This window comes from Nomascus leucogenys, chromosome 19 (assembly GCF_006542625.1).
Source record: "Nomascus leucogenys isolate Asia chromosome 19, Asia_NLE_v1, whole genome shotgun sequence".
Classification (NCBI taxonomy): Eukaryota; Metazoa; Chordata; class Mammalia; order Primates; family Hylobatidae; genus Nomascus; species Nomascus leucogenys.
In genome coordinates, this window is record NC_044399.1 from 24,564,515 (window position 1) to 24,577,123 (window position 12,609).

The window sequence follows — 12,609 nt, forward strand, 5'->3', positions numbered from 1 at the left end:
TCCAATGGGATTAAGCAAAATAGAAGCTCTCCGTTAACACAACTACAGGGAAATTCCTGCTACTGAGTCCATTTTACATGTGTTTCCTTCCTTGGTATGCTAAATACTTTTATGTATCTACTTTAAAAAGAAAAGAATTGTAGGCTGGGCGTGGTGGCTTACGCCTGTAATCCTAGCACTTTGGGAGGCCAAGGTGGTTGGATCACCTGAGGTCAGGAGTTCAAGACCAGCCTGACCAACATGGTGAAACCCTGTCTCTACTAAAAACAAAAATTAGCTGGGTGTGGTGGCGCACGCATGTAATCCCAGCTACTAGAGAGGCTGAGGCAGGAGAATCGCTTGAATCTGGGAGATGGAGGTTGCAGTGAGCCGAGATCATGCCATTGCATTCCAGCCTGGGCGACAGAGCAAGACTCCATCTCCAAAAAAAAAAAAAGAAAGACTGCATTCCTTTGTTTCTTCTACTTTTTTTTTTTTTTTTTTTTTTTTTTTTTTTTTTTTTTGAGACGGAGTCTTGCTCTGTCTCCCAGGCTGGAGGGCAGTGGCGCAATCTCGGTTCACTGCAAGCTCCGCCTCCCGGGTTCCCGCCATTCTCCTGCCTCAGCCTCTCCGAGTAGCTGGGACTACAGGCGCCCGCCACCACGCCTGGCTAATTTTTTTTTGTATTTTTAGTAGAGACGGGGTTTCACCGTGGTCTCAATCTGTTGACCTCGTGATCCGCCCGCCTCGGCCTCCCAAAGTGCTGGGATTACAAGCGTGAACCACCGTGCCCGGACTTTTTTTTTTTTTTTTTTTTTTGAGACTGAGTCTCCCTCTGTCACCCAGGCTGGAGTGCAGTGGTACGATCTCAGCTCGCTGCAAGCTCCGCTTCCCGGTCTCACGCCATTCTCCTGCCTCAGCCTCCGGAGTAGCTGGGACTACAGGCGCCCGCCACCACGCCCGGAGAATTTTTTGTATTTTTAGTAGAGATGGGGTTTCACCGTGTTAGCCAGGATGGTCTCGATCTCCTGACCTTGTGATCCACCCGCCTCGGCCTTCCAAAGTGCTGGGATTACAGGCGTGAGCCACCGCGCCCGGCAGTTTCTTCTACTTTTTGAAGAGTTTAAATCATAAGACAAGTAAGGAATCCCTCATATGATTTGCTTTGAGTTGAATCACACTCATATCTCATCAAGATCCCTTTTTGCAATTATTGCTTCTCTACAGAGAGAGAAACAGGAAGTAGAGGAAATAGAGTTGAATATTTGAAAGGCAGGACATCCTCAGGGGGTAGGCCTCAGTAAAGTCAGCAATGGACAGATGTGACTACACTCTTGGGGATATATCATGCTAAGCAGATTCACAAGAAATGGATGTTTCCAGAGTGCCCACGTACAGTTAGAAATGTAAGTACATAGAGGACTGAAATGTTCAAATTGGCTGATTTGCCAGCCACATAGATAAGCTAAAATATAACCAGAAGATCGTGGTGAACCATGGAAAAGAACAAAGGGAATCAGCAGGTTTATCTAAAGGCATTAAGCTTGATCGTCGGAGTCATCCATCTTCCCTATGGGAACATACCTGCCAATGGGCCTGAAATATCTGGGTCTGCTGGTCAGGGATGCCCGTCCCCCAGAGAGGCATTTGCTTCAGGTCCACTGCCAAAGTCAGGCTCCCTGAGCACTCCTTTCCCAGGCTTCAGTCTGACCATCTGCATTATTTTCTTTTTTTTTTTTTTTTGAGACGGAGTCTTTCTCTGTCCCCAAGGCTGGAGTGCAGTGGCGCGATCTCGGCTCACCGCAACCTCCACCTCCTGGGTTCACGCCATTCTCCTGCCTCAGCCTCCCGAGTAGCTGGGACTACAGGCGCCCGCCAACACGCCCGGCTAATTTTTTGTATTTTTAGTAGAGACGGAGTTTCACCGTGTTAGCCAGGATGGTCTCGATCTCCTGACCTCGTGATCCACCTGCCTCGGCCTCCCGAAGTGCTGGGATTACAGGCTTGAGCCACCGCGCCCTGCCATCTGCATTATTTTCATACACATCTTCTTTTAGGGTGAGTACAGGTGCAGCACAGTGGCTCAAACCTATAATCCTTGCACTTTGGGAGGCCAACGCATGAGGATCACTTAAGCCCAGGAGTTCAAGACCAGCCTGGGCAACATAGTGAGATCCCATGTCTACAAAATAAAAAATAAAAAAGATTAGCTGGGAGTGGTGGCGTGTGTCTGTAGTCCCAGCTAGTCGGGAGGCTGAGGCATAAGAATCGCTTGAATCTGGGAGGTAGAGGTTGCAGTGAGACAAGACTGTGCCACTGGACTCCAGCCTAGGTGACAGAGCAAGACCCTGTCTCAAAAAAACACAACAAAACAAAAAAGAGCGAGTACAACATAGTAGATGAGGGCAGAGCCCGAGAATGTTAATAGCGTCCTCTGAAAGTGTGACAACACCCACACACTCTGTCCCTCGTATTCCCCAATGCCTGGGACTCCCACGGTGAATAGTTACCTCCCCCATTGGCTTCTCTCATTGATAGTTACTGTGTCAATTGAAGTTGTGAATTACTTTGCCCTTACACACACCCAGCATTATATTCAGTTGTGCTGCTAGTTCTCATCTCTTTGTTACAAAACCAGCTCCTTTTCTAGAGTCTCATGTTGCACGCATTTCTGCTTCCCCTTAGCGGTGTCCCCTTACCACCACCACTAAAGGAAACTCCCCATCTTTATCCTGTGACAGCCTCCTCCTTGCTCTATGACCTGGGTCTCTTACGCTGCCTGCTCTCAACTCCTCACAGCCATGTCCACCAGTTCCCTCTACCTGTGGAACCCAGGCTTCTTCCATGGGTCTGGAGTGGAGCTCAAGAATCTGCCTTGTAGCAAGCTCCCCAGGGGCTCCTTGGTGCAAGCTGAAGGGAAGCCCTCTGTGAATCACCTCCTTCAGTTCCCCAGGGAGCTTCCTAGAAGAGTGACATTGGCCAGACTCATCTGCTACCTCATCTGTTGCCACATCACAAGCCTGCGGCTTAGCTACTTGCAATCTGGTGAGAAACAGAAGAAAGAGAACAGAGCTTAGAGAAAGGCAGACCTAGGCTGGAATCCTGCTTGTACCATTTATTCTTGTTGTTGCTGTTGTTGTTGCTGTTGTTGAGATAAAGTCTCGCTCTGTTGCCCAGGCTGGAGTGCAATGGCATGATCTCGGCTCACTGCAACTTCCGCCTCCCGGGTTCAGGTGATTCCCCTGGCTCAGCCTCCCAAGTAGCTGGGATTACAGGCGCCCACCACCACGCCCAGCTTATTTTTGTATTTTTAGTAGAGACAGGTTTTCACCAGGTTGGCCAGGCCGGTCTCGAACTCCTGACCTCAGGTGATCCACTCGCCTTGGCCTCCCAAAGTGCTGGGATTACAGGTGTGAACCACCATGCCCGGCCACTTCTACCATTCATTGTGTGACTCGGGGAATGGCTCTTTTAAAAATGAGTTTCCTAATTCCAATCTAGTTCACAGGGTTGTTGTGAGGCTTAGAGGGAGAAAGATGCTTCCTTCAATGAGTATGTGTTGAGCTCCTCTTACACGCCGGGCACTGGGTACTGGGCTAGGTGCGGTGTCTAACACCTAGCAGGGGCTTGGCAAATACTCTTGCCTTGCTTCTTCCCTCTCCCTCTCATCGCCCTGAAACCTGAAGGTCACCATTGGAGTTCTCCCTTCCCTTGGCCAGCCTTGTATCTTGTCCAGCTGCCTCCTGCCACTCTTAGATTCCTGAGAGGTGACACAGGGCACATTGCTGATGAATTCCTCGTCTTGATTCCTGATCAAGGCATCTCTGTCTCCAGTCTCTGGGTGGGAAACCCAGTATGCCAAAGTAGGCAATGTGGGAACCAGTATGGACCCATTTCCCCCTTGCCAATGCAGCTGAGAGCCAGAGTCAGCCATAAGGAGCCAGCTTATTGTCTCCTGTCCCCTTGGCCCAACAGAGCCCTTTAAAGCCAAAGGAGCCTCCCAGGTAGAAGGCTTGTACGGTCCATGTCTTGACACCCTAAGGGCCACTTCCTAAGGGAAGGAGAAAGAGAACACATAGGGATGCAGATGAATTTTATAAGCCTTTCCCATTCTTTCCTGGGAAACAGGAAGAGACTTGGTTCAACCTTGATATAACCCTGCTGTGCATCTTCAATGCCCCCAATGCCAGGAACCACCTTTACGAAAGAGGCAGTCATGAGTCAGGGAGGAAATGTGTTCGATCACCGGTGACCTCCTAGCTCCACATCCATCAGCCCTTTCTGCTCCTTCCTCCACCTATTAGCAGCATCTCACACTGTTGATACCCCATAGCTTCCAGCAGAATCTTCCTCACTGAATAGAGGCCAAAGTCCTTAGGTACTCAAGGCCTTCTGTGACTGCACCAAAGCCCGCCTTTCTTACTGAATCTCTCCCCGTATCCCTTCAGTTAGCATATGTTCCTATCAAATGTGCCATTTGCTTTTCTTTATACATAGCCGTGACTTTCCAACACCTGCCTTTGCTCAAGTTAGGTTCTTTCTCCATGTCTAACTCCTTCCCTAACTCCCTCCCAGTCCACCCAGGTGGAGCCTCTCTCCTAGGCTTCTGCCAGGACTCCATTTTTCTCTCTCTCTGAGACATCTCTCTGTCCTGACTTGCCTTCTCGACTGAACTGTTGAGTTTTCTGGATGGCAGGGACTTTTTATTCTTTCCCCACCGTGTCTTGTATGTAGTAGTAGGCTTGTAGTAGGCTCTCAGTAAACACATGTGCCATAACTGAGAACATGAGCGAGTCCTAACATACCAGACATCAGATACAGACTCACACTTCAACTCAACTTTGTCTGCCATGTGCATGTCGGCGTGTAGACGTCTGAGCTTCTCCATCATGTTCACTGAGAATTGCTGAACATCCTCTTCCTTGGGCCATTGTCATGAGACTGAAGTCAGCTGTCATCCTTGAGCCAGAAAAGTGAGGGTTGGGCTAGAGATTTGGAAGCTGAGGATTGGGGCTGAGTATCATAGAGGAGTCCTGTGGCCAAGAAGAGTCCAGAAAATGGAAAGCGGGCATGGCCAGGGATCCTTAACTGCAGAGCTGCCAAACCCTGAGGGGGCTCCAGTGAATGTAAAAAGCGGCATGCTTTATTGGGAAAGAGGGGTGATTTCAGGGTCCAAAGCCCATATGAGGCAGTGGCTCTACAAGGCCTGGAGGGCAGGGTTTGGCTTAGGTGGGCGAGGGTAACTTCCCTACAGGGGTTGTATCTGGCCCTATCGCAGAGCTGGGGCTCTTCCTACACCAGTACCAATTTTCAGGTCTTAGGGGTTCAGCATCTCACATGTTCTTTTTGTATTCTTCTCTGTTAGCCAGGTTTACAATTTCCTGGAGGCATTTTTCTTTTTATATATTTAGTTTTTTGAGACAGGGTTTTACTCTGTTGCCCAGGCTGAAGTACAGTGGCACAATCATGACTCACTGCAACCTCAACCTCCCAGGCTCAAGTGATTCCCCTAATCTCAGCCTCCCCAATAGCTGGGACTACAGGCACATGCCACCATGCTTGGTTAATCTTTTTTATTTTTAATTTCTTTTTTTTTTTTTTTGCAGAGACAGGGTCTCACTGTATTGCCAGGGCTGGTCATGAACTGCTGGGCTCACACAATCCTCCTGTCTTGGTCTCCCAAAGAGCTGGGATTACAGGCATGAGCCACCACGCCTGGCCCTGGAGGCATTTTTCTCTCTCTCCTTTCATTTTGTTTAAACCATTCTTTGATCAGGTTGGCCAGTTTCTGGGCAAGCCTGTTCCTTGGCTGTGGTGAGATGTGGGTTTCCTCAGCTATTGCCAGGAAAGCCATATCTGACTTTTTGAGATCACCTATGTGACCAGCTATTCATTTCCTATCTCTTCTTTTCTCTTCCATGTCATGCAGATCAGCAGGAAGAAGAGATGGAAGCAACGCCATGGACCTTCATGTCCTTCATGAGTGTGAGTGGGCTTGGGCCTTGCAGTGAGAGCAAGTATCACCCAGGATGGAGATGGGAGGTAATGGGTGGCCCTGACAGGTGCCTCCTACTGCTGGCAGCAAGGAGAGAGTGAAGAGGCAGAATTTCCTTGGTCTAGACTAGAGTCTGGGTCATGGGCATGGCAGTGCTTGAGCTTTTGACCAGAAGCAAGTGGACATGGATTTGAGCTTCGGGTAAGAAAGGAGACTTCTCTCCAGGGACCATAGGGACTGGCAGCTGAAGAAGGTGACTTGGCCCCTCTCTAGAGGGTGAACGCAGGATCAATTCAAGGCCATGAAGTGGACGCAGCTGGGAGAGCCTGCTTGGTGCTTTTAAACCTCAACATGTCAACCACAAATACCTCAAACACTGCTCACACGGTGGTAAAATCTAGTTGCGAAATCTGTCCTGCGGCAGCCTTCTCCATCCCAGGCTCCCAGGTCCCATCTCCTGGCAGCAGGCAGCTCTCCCCACCGCCCTTCATGTCCCTCCTACAGCCCAAGGCAACTCCCTGCAACCTTGGTGAACGAAGCACATCCTGCTGCCCGGACTCCTGAGCTGTTTGCAGTGTTGCGGAGATGCAGCCTTCAGCCTCGGATACCCACCCACTCCTCTATTTGGGCGTTGTTTTCACAGGCTACTCTTCCTTGTAGCTTCAGAGAAGTAGGTCAAGTAGGTTAACTTGCTTTAAGGGAGAAGTGCCAGGGGTTCAAGTCACCCAGCCTGGAGGCAGGAATCCTGGGTTCTATTTCTGGCTTCACAGCTAATCCGCTGTGTGACAGTTGTTAGGAGCTCATTCTCCCTTCTGGGTCTCCCTGAGCCCTTCTCTAGGTCCCACAATTTTTTTTTTTTTTTTTCTGAAGCTATATTCCCTGGACTGTCATCTTCTTCCCTCTTCCCTCCCTCTGGGAGGTGCTTTAAAGCTGTTGGCTGCTCAAGGCTGGAGCCCTGGGCAAGAGGGGCTGCAGTTGTTGTAGCTGATGAGAAGGAGATAAGAGGTTTTTCTGTAGACACAGTTGAGCTGATAGGCTGTGTGAGGCTGGAGTGTCAGGAAACCAGACCCCTGTAACTACAGGACAGGCCCTGGTGATGTGATGATGGGGATGTGACGGGGATGCTGAAGCCCGGAATGCAAGTGAGGGTTCCTGGGTTTTATGCAATGGCTGTAGATTTCCTCCCACTTCTAAGCCTCCCTTTCTGTGACACGCAGGGAAATTCAGTCTCTAGTTCATATGGAAACCTGGGACCTCACTGTGCTGCTTGCTCTTGGCAGAGGATATCATTTGAGCTGTCACGGCAGAGGACCACGTTTACCAGGGTGCACTTTGGCCAAAGAATAATAACCTTTCTAAGGCTTAGTTCCTCTGGCCTGACCAAACCAGTCCCAGGAGGCCCCTGGGTTCCAGTCAAGGTCACGGGAGAGGCCCATCATGGATGAGGCCTGGGGGAGCAGGGTGGAAATTAAGTGCCCAGGTATGGTATGGGTAGCCTGCAGCCCTCTCCAATCCCTACCCTCCAAACCCAGTGAGGGGGGACGTGAAACAGGTGAGGCAGAAGAGCAAATGCGGGTCAAAAATTCCGAACTATACTTGACTTACAGTGCAGTTGTGATGTGCACATCAGTGTGTGCCACAAGACAGCATAGTGTGGTGGAAAGAAAATGGGTTTTGGACAGAGTGTCCTGGGTTTGAATCTCTGCTTGCCCATGTACTAGAGAGTAGTCAAACCTCTCTGGGCCTCAATTTCCCAGATGTAAAATGGGAATAGTAGTACTTACCTTGCATGGATGCTGAGAGAATTCCATGAGACGAGACAACCTGTGTAAAGTACCTGGCATAGGCCTATCACATTAGGGCACTCAGTAAATGTGATGTCCTTTCTACTTGCCTTCCTGTCATACCTGTCCCCACATTTTGGATTTCTGCAGCTAAAGTTAAGAAGCTTTTTAAGATAGGAATCCCAATTCTCACTTTGCCTCCTTTTCATAGCTCACCTAAATGGCTGACTTCTGTTCAGCACCTCTTCATGGGCACACTATTCTGGAGAGCGAGATCCTAGAGTTCTGCCCTTCTGTTTGTTTTTGTTTTTGTTTGGTTTGTTTGTTTTTGAGACAGAGTCTTGCTCTGTCACCCAGGCTGGATTGCAGTGGCGTGATCTTGGCTCACTGCAACCTCCGCCTCCCAGTTTCAAGCAATTCTCCTGCCTCAGTCTCCCAACTAGCTGAGACTACGGGTGCCTGCCACCACGCCCTGATAATTTTTGTATTTTTAGTAGAGATGGGGTTTCACCATATTTGCCAGTCTGGTCTTGAACTCCTGATCTTGTGATCCACTCACCTCGGCCTCCCAAAGTGCTGGGATTACAGGTGTGAGCCACCACACCTGGCCAGCCATTCTAGACTGTGAGACCGAAGACTGCATTCTCTCCCAGGCTGTTTCCTCATATACATAATGCCACCGTGGTCAACTTCTACAGCACCATTTCCTGCACATATTTTGTCTAAACACCTTGACTGCACCTCAGAGAAGCTGGGTATGGGCCGGATTCCTTTGCCATTTAATGCATACAGCCCACAGAACAATGTTGTCTGCTGAGCCCCTGGGGGACAGAAGAGAATTGGAGCCTCTTTTCATGGTTCTCACAGGCCATATGACACACAGATGGGAGAAGCTGGCATCTGCAGGGCCAAAGGCCTCTGGCCAAGGCACCCGTACCAAAGGGGACAGACTGGCCAAAGCGGCCGTATCCCTGTCTCCTTAGGAACCACATTCTAGTGGGATCTGTTTGGTGATACAGGTTGGGAACATGGGTGGGGAGGCCTACTCCAGGCCTGATTCGGTCACAAGGATCCAGGAGCACCCTCCAATGGCTGGTGCTAATTACAGTTGCCAGATAAAACTTACGTGGAATCTGAGTTTCAGAAAACAAACAAAAAATGTTTTTAGTATGTCTCACATACTGCCTGGGGCGTACATTACAAATCAGTCCTTATATATTTGAAACTCAAATTACATTGGGCATCTTGTATTTTTACTTTTTTGAGACAGAGTCTCACAGTGTTGCCCAGGCTAGAGTGCAGTGGCGCGATCTCAGCTCACTGCAACCTCTGTCTCCTGGGTTCAAGTGATTCTCCTGCCTCAGCCTCCTGGGTAGCTGGCATTACAGGTGTCTGCCACCATGCCCGGCTAATTTTTGTATTTTTAGTAGAGACGGGGTTTTGCCATGTTGGCTAAGCTCATCTGCCATCCCTAGAGCTGACAGGAGGGCTTTTGGGTTGGGTGGTTTTACAGGGAAAATTCTCTGTAACAGTGTTTTTCCTTTACTCTCACAACACAACAATCAACGCGGAAGAGTTGTGACCAAATGTGGGGGGCGGGGTTTCCCCACACACCAAGCAGCTGGGTGTCCTCTAATGCAGTCTGATACTGAAAAATAGTGTCAGATCCTACAGTGGAGGGCTCAGTCCCCAAGACTGTTCCCCCCAACACCAGTTGTAAGTCCACACCTCCAGAGCTTCTGACCGACTGGCTTCAAGTTGGGGTTCCCGTGACCCCCTCTTCGGGTTTAATTAATTTGCTGAAGTGGTTCAGAGGGACTGAAATTTACAAAGGTCGGGGATGGTAGAGGAAAGAGTATGGTAAGTGTGGTGCGCAAGCCCATCTAGTGGGAGCGCAGTTGAGGAAGGAACAGGAGGTGGAAGCCAGGTGGGAAAGGAAGTCTGGGGCCCTGTTGGGAGGACCTTGAGTGCTGTGCTGTTATGACAGACAGTTTTCCTCCACGATTCCTGGCTCATAACTCCCATAGCCCTTGTTACAGTCTTTTGTTGTAATATTGAGTGTGTTAGGCCACAGGAAACAGACTCTCTCCTTCTCCTGCCCTCCTTTCACCTGCCCCAAGGCAGGACTCTAATCTTTCCTGGACTTTCCAATGGTTGTTCTTAAGACCATTCCCAGAGAGGTTCCCACCCTATACCCCGGGGGAAGGAATGCTGACGTTATAAAGCTTTCATAAAAACCCAAGAGGACAGGGTTCAGGGAGCTTTTGGATAACTGAACACATCCAGGTTCCTGGAGGGTGGCGCCTGGGGGAGGGCTTGGAAGCCCTGTGCCTCTCCCCCCACACCTGAATTGTTGTTTTTTCTTTTCCCCTTTATGAAACTCTTCCCTGCTCCTTGTATGCATCTCCATAGTCATTATAAGATTTTATGATAATTTTTACATGTCTCCCCACTCCTAAGTACCTTCCACAGTGTCTAGCACATCATAGGGAGTGACTGGTAAATAGCTGATACAACAAATTAAACTATCAGCCTTGTGAATTATCTAAATAGAGGTCTGTACTTCTCATGCAGAATTGACTATGTTTTTTTCCTGCCCAGTAATTTTTTTTTTTTTTTGAGACAGTGTCTCACTCTGTTGCCCAGGCTGGAGTGCAGAGGCACAGTCTCAGCTCACTGAAATCTCCACCTCCCAAGTTCAAGTGATTCTCCTGCCTCAGCCTCCTGAGTACCTGGGACTACAGGCATGCACCACCATGCCCGGCTAATTTTTGTATTTTTAGTAGAGATGTGGTTTCACCATGTTGGCCAGGCTGGTCTTGAACTCCTGATCACAGGTGATCCGCTTGCCTTGGCCTCCCAAAGTGCTGGGATTACAGGTATGAGCCACCACGTCTGGCCTCAAGTAATGTTTTTATCAGTATTTGTCTGGAATTCCCTGCTAGACCTTTCATTCTTTGAAGACAGACACTGCATTACCTTCTGTACTGTAGACACCAGTGTTTCATATTTTGTGTTGAGCAGAATTATGGGGAATGTCTCTGGGTGATCATATCAAGCTAGAGCTGAGATTCTCTTTCCTGCTCCAGTTCAAGTCTGACTCTCAGTCAACCTCAAAACCACCTGGCCTGGTCCTGGAACTGAAGAACAGAGACAGAGCTTATTTGTGGGATGCAGGGAGTATGTGCCCAGGGTAGGGGGGTCTAGACTAAATGTGTGTTCCAGGAACCATCCCAGGGTTTCCCTTGGGGCTGGCATGCTGCTAAGAGAGTCAAAGAGGTCAAGGAACAAGAAGAAAACCTGGAAACAGCAAGAGAGTGGGGCGGGGGCAGGAGGTGGAGGCCCAGGCCAGAGAAAAATAGGAAATATAAGTTTTGAGTGCAACAGACTGAGCACTGTTTCAAGAGTCTGGCAACCTGGATTCTTTCTCTGGCTCTGTCCCTGCCTTGAGCCATGAAGGAGGGAAAAAATATACATGAGTGCCCACTGTGTCATTTCATGTAGATTTTATTCCAGTTTCCCAACAGTCCTGCAGGAAGCTGGGGTTGAGAGAGTAGATCATTGACCTACAGACACACAGCCCAGCCTAACAACATAAATTAACCTCTCAATGTTAAATGAAGTAAAATGAAGTTAAGTTCAGTTCTTAAGTATCTTTAAGTTCCTTTCCTCTCTAACTTCTACTAGTAGAATATTTCTACCAGTAGAAAAAACAAAACAAAACCCAAACAACTCTCAACCATGGGGCAAGAGAAACTAAGAAATCGATATTGAAAGGCCAGGAGGGGCAGGAGAAGTGGCTCAGGCCTGTAATCTCAGCACTTTGGGAGGCCGAGGCAGGTGGATCACTTGAAGTCAGGAGTTCCAGACCAGCCTGGCCAACACGGTGAAATCCCTTCTCTACCAAAAAATACAAAAATTAGCCGGGGATGGTGGCACGCAACTGTAGTCCCAGCTACTCTGGAGGCTGAGGTGGAAGAATCACTTGAACCCAGGAGGCGGACGTTGCAGGGAGCCGAGATAGCGCCACTGTACTCCACCCTAGGCGAGAGTGAGACCCTGTGTCAAAAAAAAAAAAAAAAAAAAAAAAAAAAAAAAAAAAAAAAAGACGGGAACGTGTGCAATGTAGAGAAGGCTGGATGAGAAGCCCAGGGAAGTCCTGAGCTAGCTTAGGAGAGATCTTCAGATGTAGGGCGTAGGCATGAGCCCCTGCCTCTCCGTGCCTGTTCCTCACAGGGTCACGGCAGGTGCAGAGCTGGAATTCAAGTCGGCGCTGGGGCTCAGCTGGAGAGGATCCTGGCGGCAAAGCTTGCGAATTACACATATAAATCAGGGAGAGGAAAAGCAAGCGGACTTCCTGCAGCCCTTGGGGGTTGGGAGTGGGGTGCGTTTCCTGCGTCCCTGACCCGGGAAGGACGCTGTTTGGTGGTAGCAAGCACCTAGCCAGAGAGTGGCTGGGCACCTAGCCAGAGAGTAGCTGGTAGGGCGCAGCTGAGGGCTGCAGGGCTTCATCAGAGAATGGCGCTCAGCTAAAGTACCTAGCCAGGAGAGGGTGGAGGTTATTCCCCAATTCCCATCCTTGCGCCCCCTGGCTTAGCCCACGCAGCCTGGACAGAACCGGAGGAGGGGTGCACCTGCAGCTCCCAGCGCCCCGGCTGACCTCGAAGACCCCAGGTTAGGGAGAGCTTCCGAGCGCTGCGACAGGAGCAGGGAGTTGGGGTGGATAGCTCCGCAGGTGCACGCTGCAACCCTTAGGGCGACAGCCTTGGAAAAGGCGCATCTCCGGCTGTGGGTTTCTCGGGGGCCGGGCGCAGGGGCGGGGCGGGGCGAGGGGCTCGCAGAGGCCGCGGG

The 12,609-nt window shown here is 49.8% G+C and overlaps 1 long non-coding RNA gene across 1 annotated transcript in view; it reads left to right on the forward strand.

Annotated features, from left to right (window-relative positions):
* Positions 1–10,299, forward strand: part of LOC115831519 — a 78,939-nt gene extending 68,640 nt beyond the window's left edge. The window contains exon 3 of the long non-coding RNA XR_004027013.1: positions 5,909–10,299. This is a non-coding gene — a long non-coding RNA (uncharacterized LOC115831519). The remainder of the gene's footprint in view (positions 1–5,908) is intronic.
* The last annotated feature ends 2,310 nt before the right edge of the window (positions 10,300–12,609 follow it).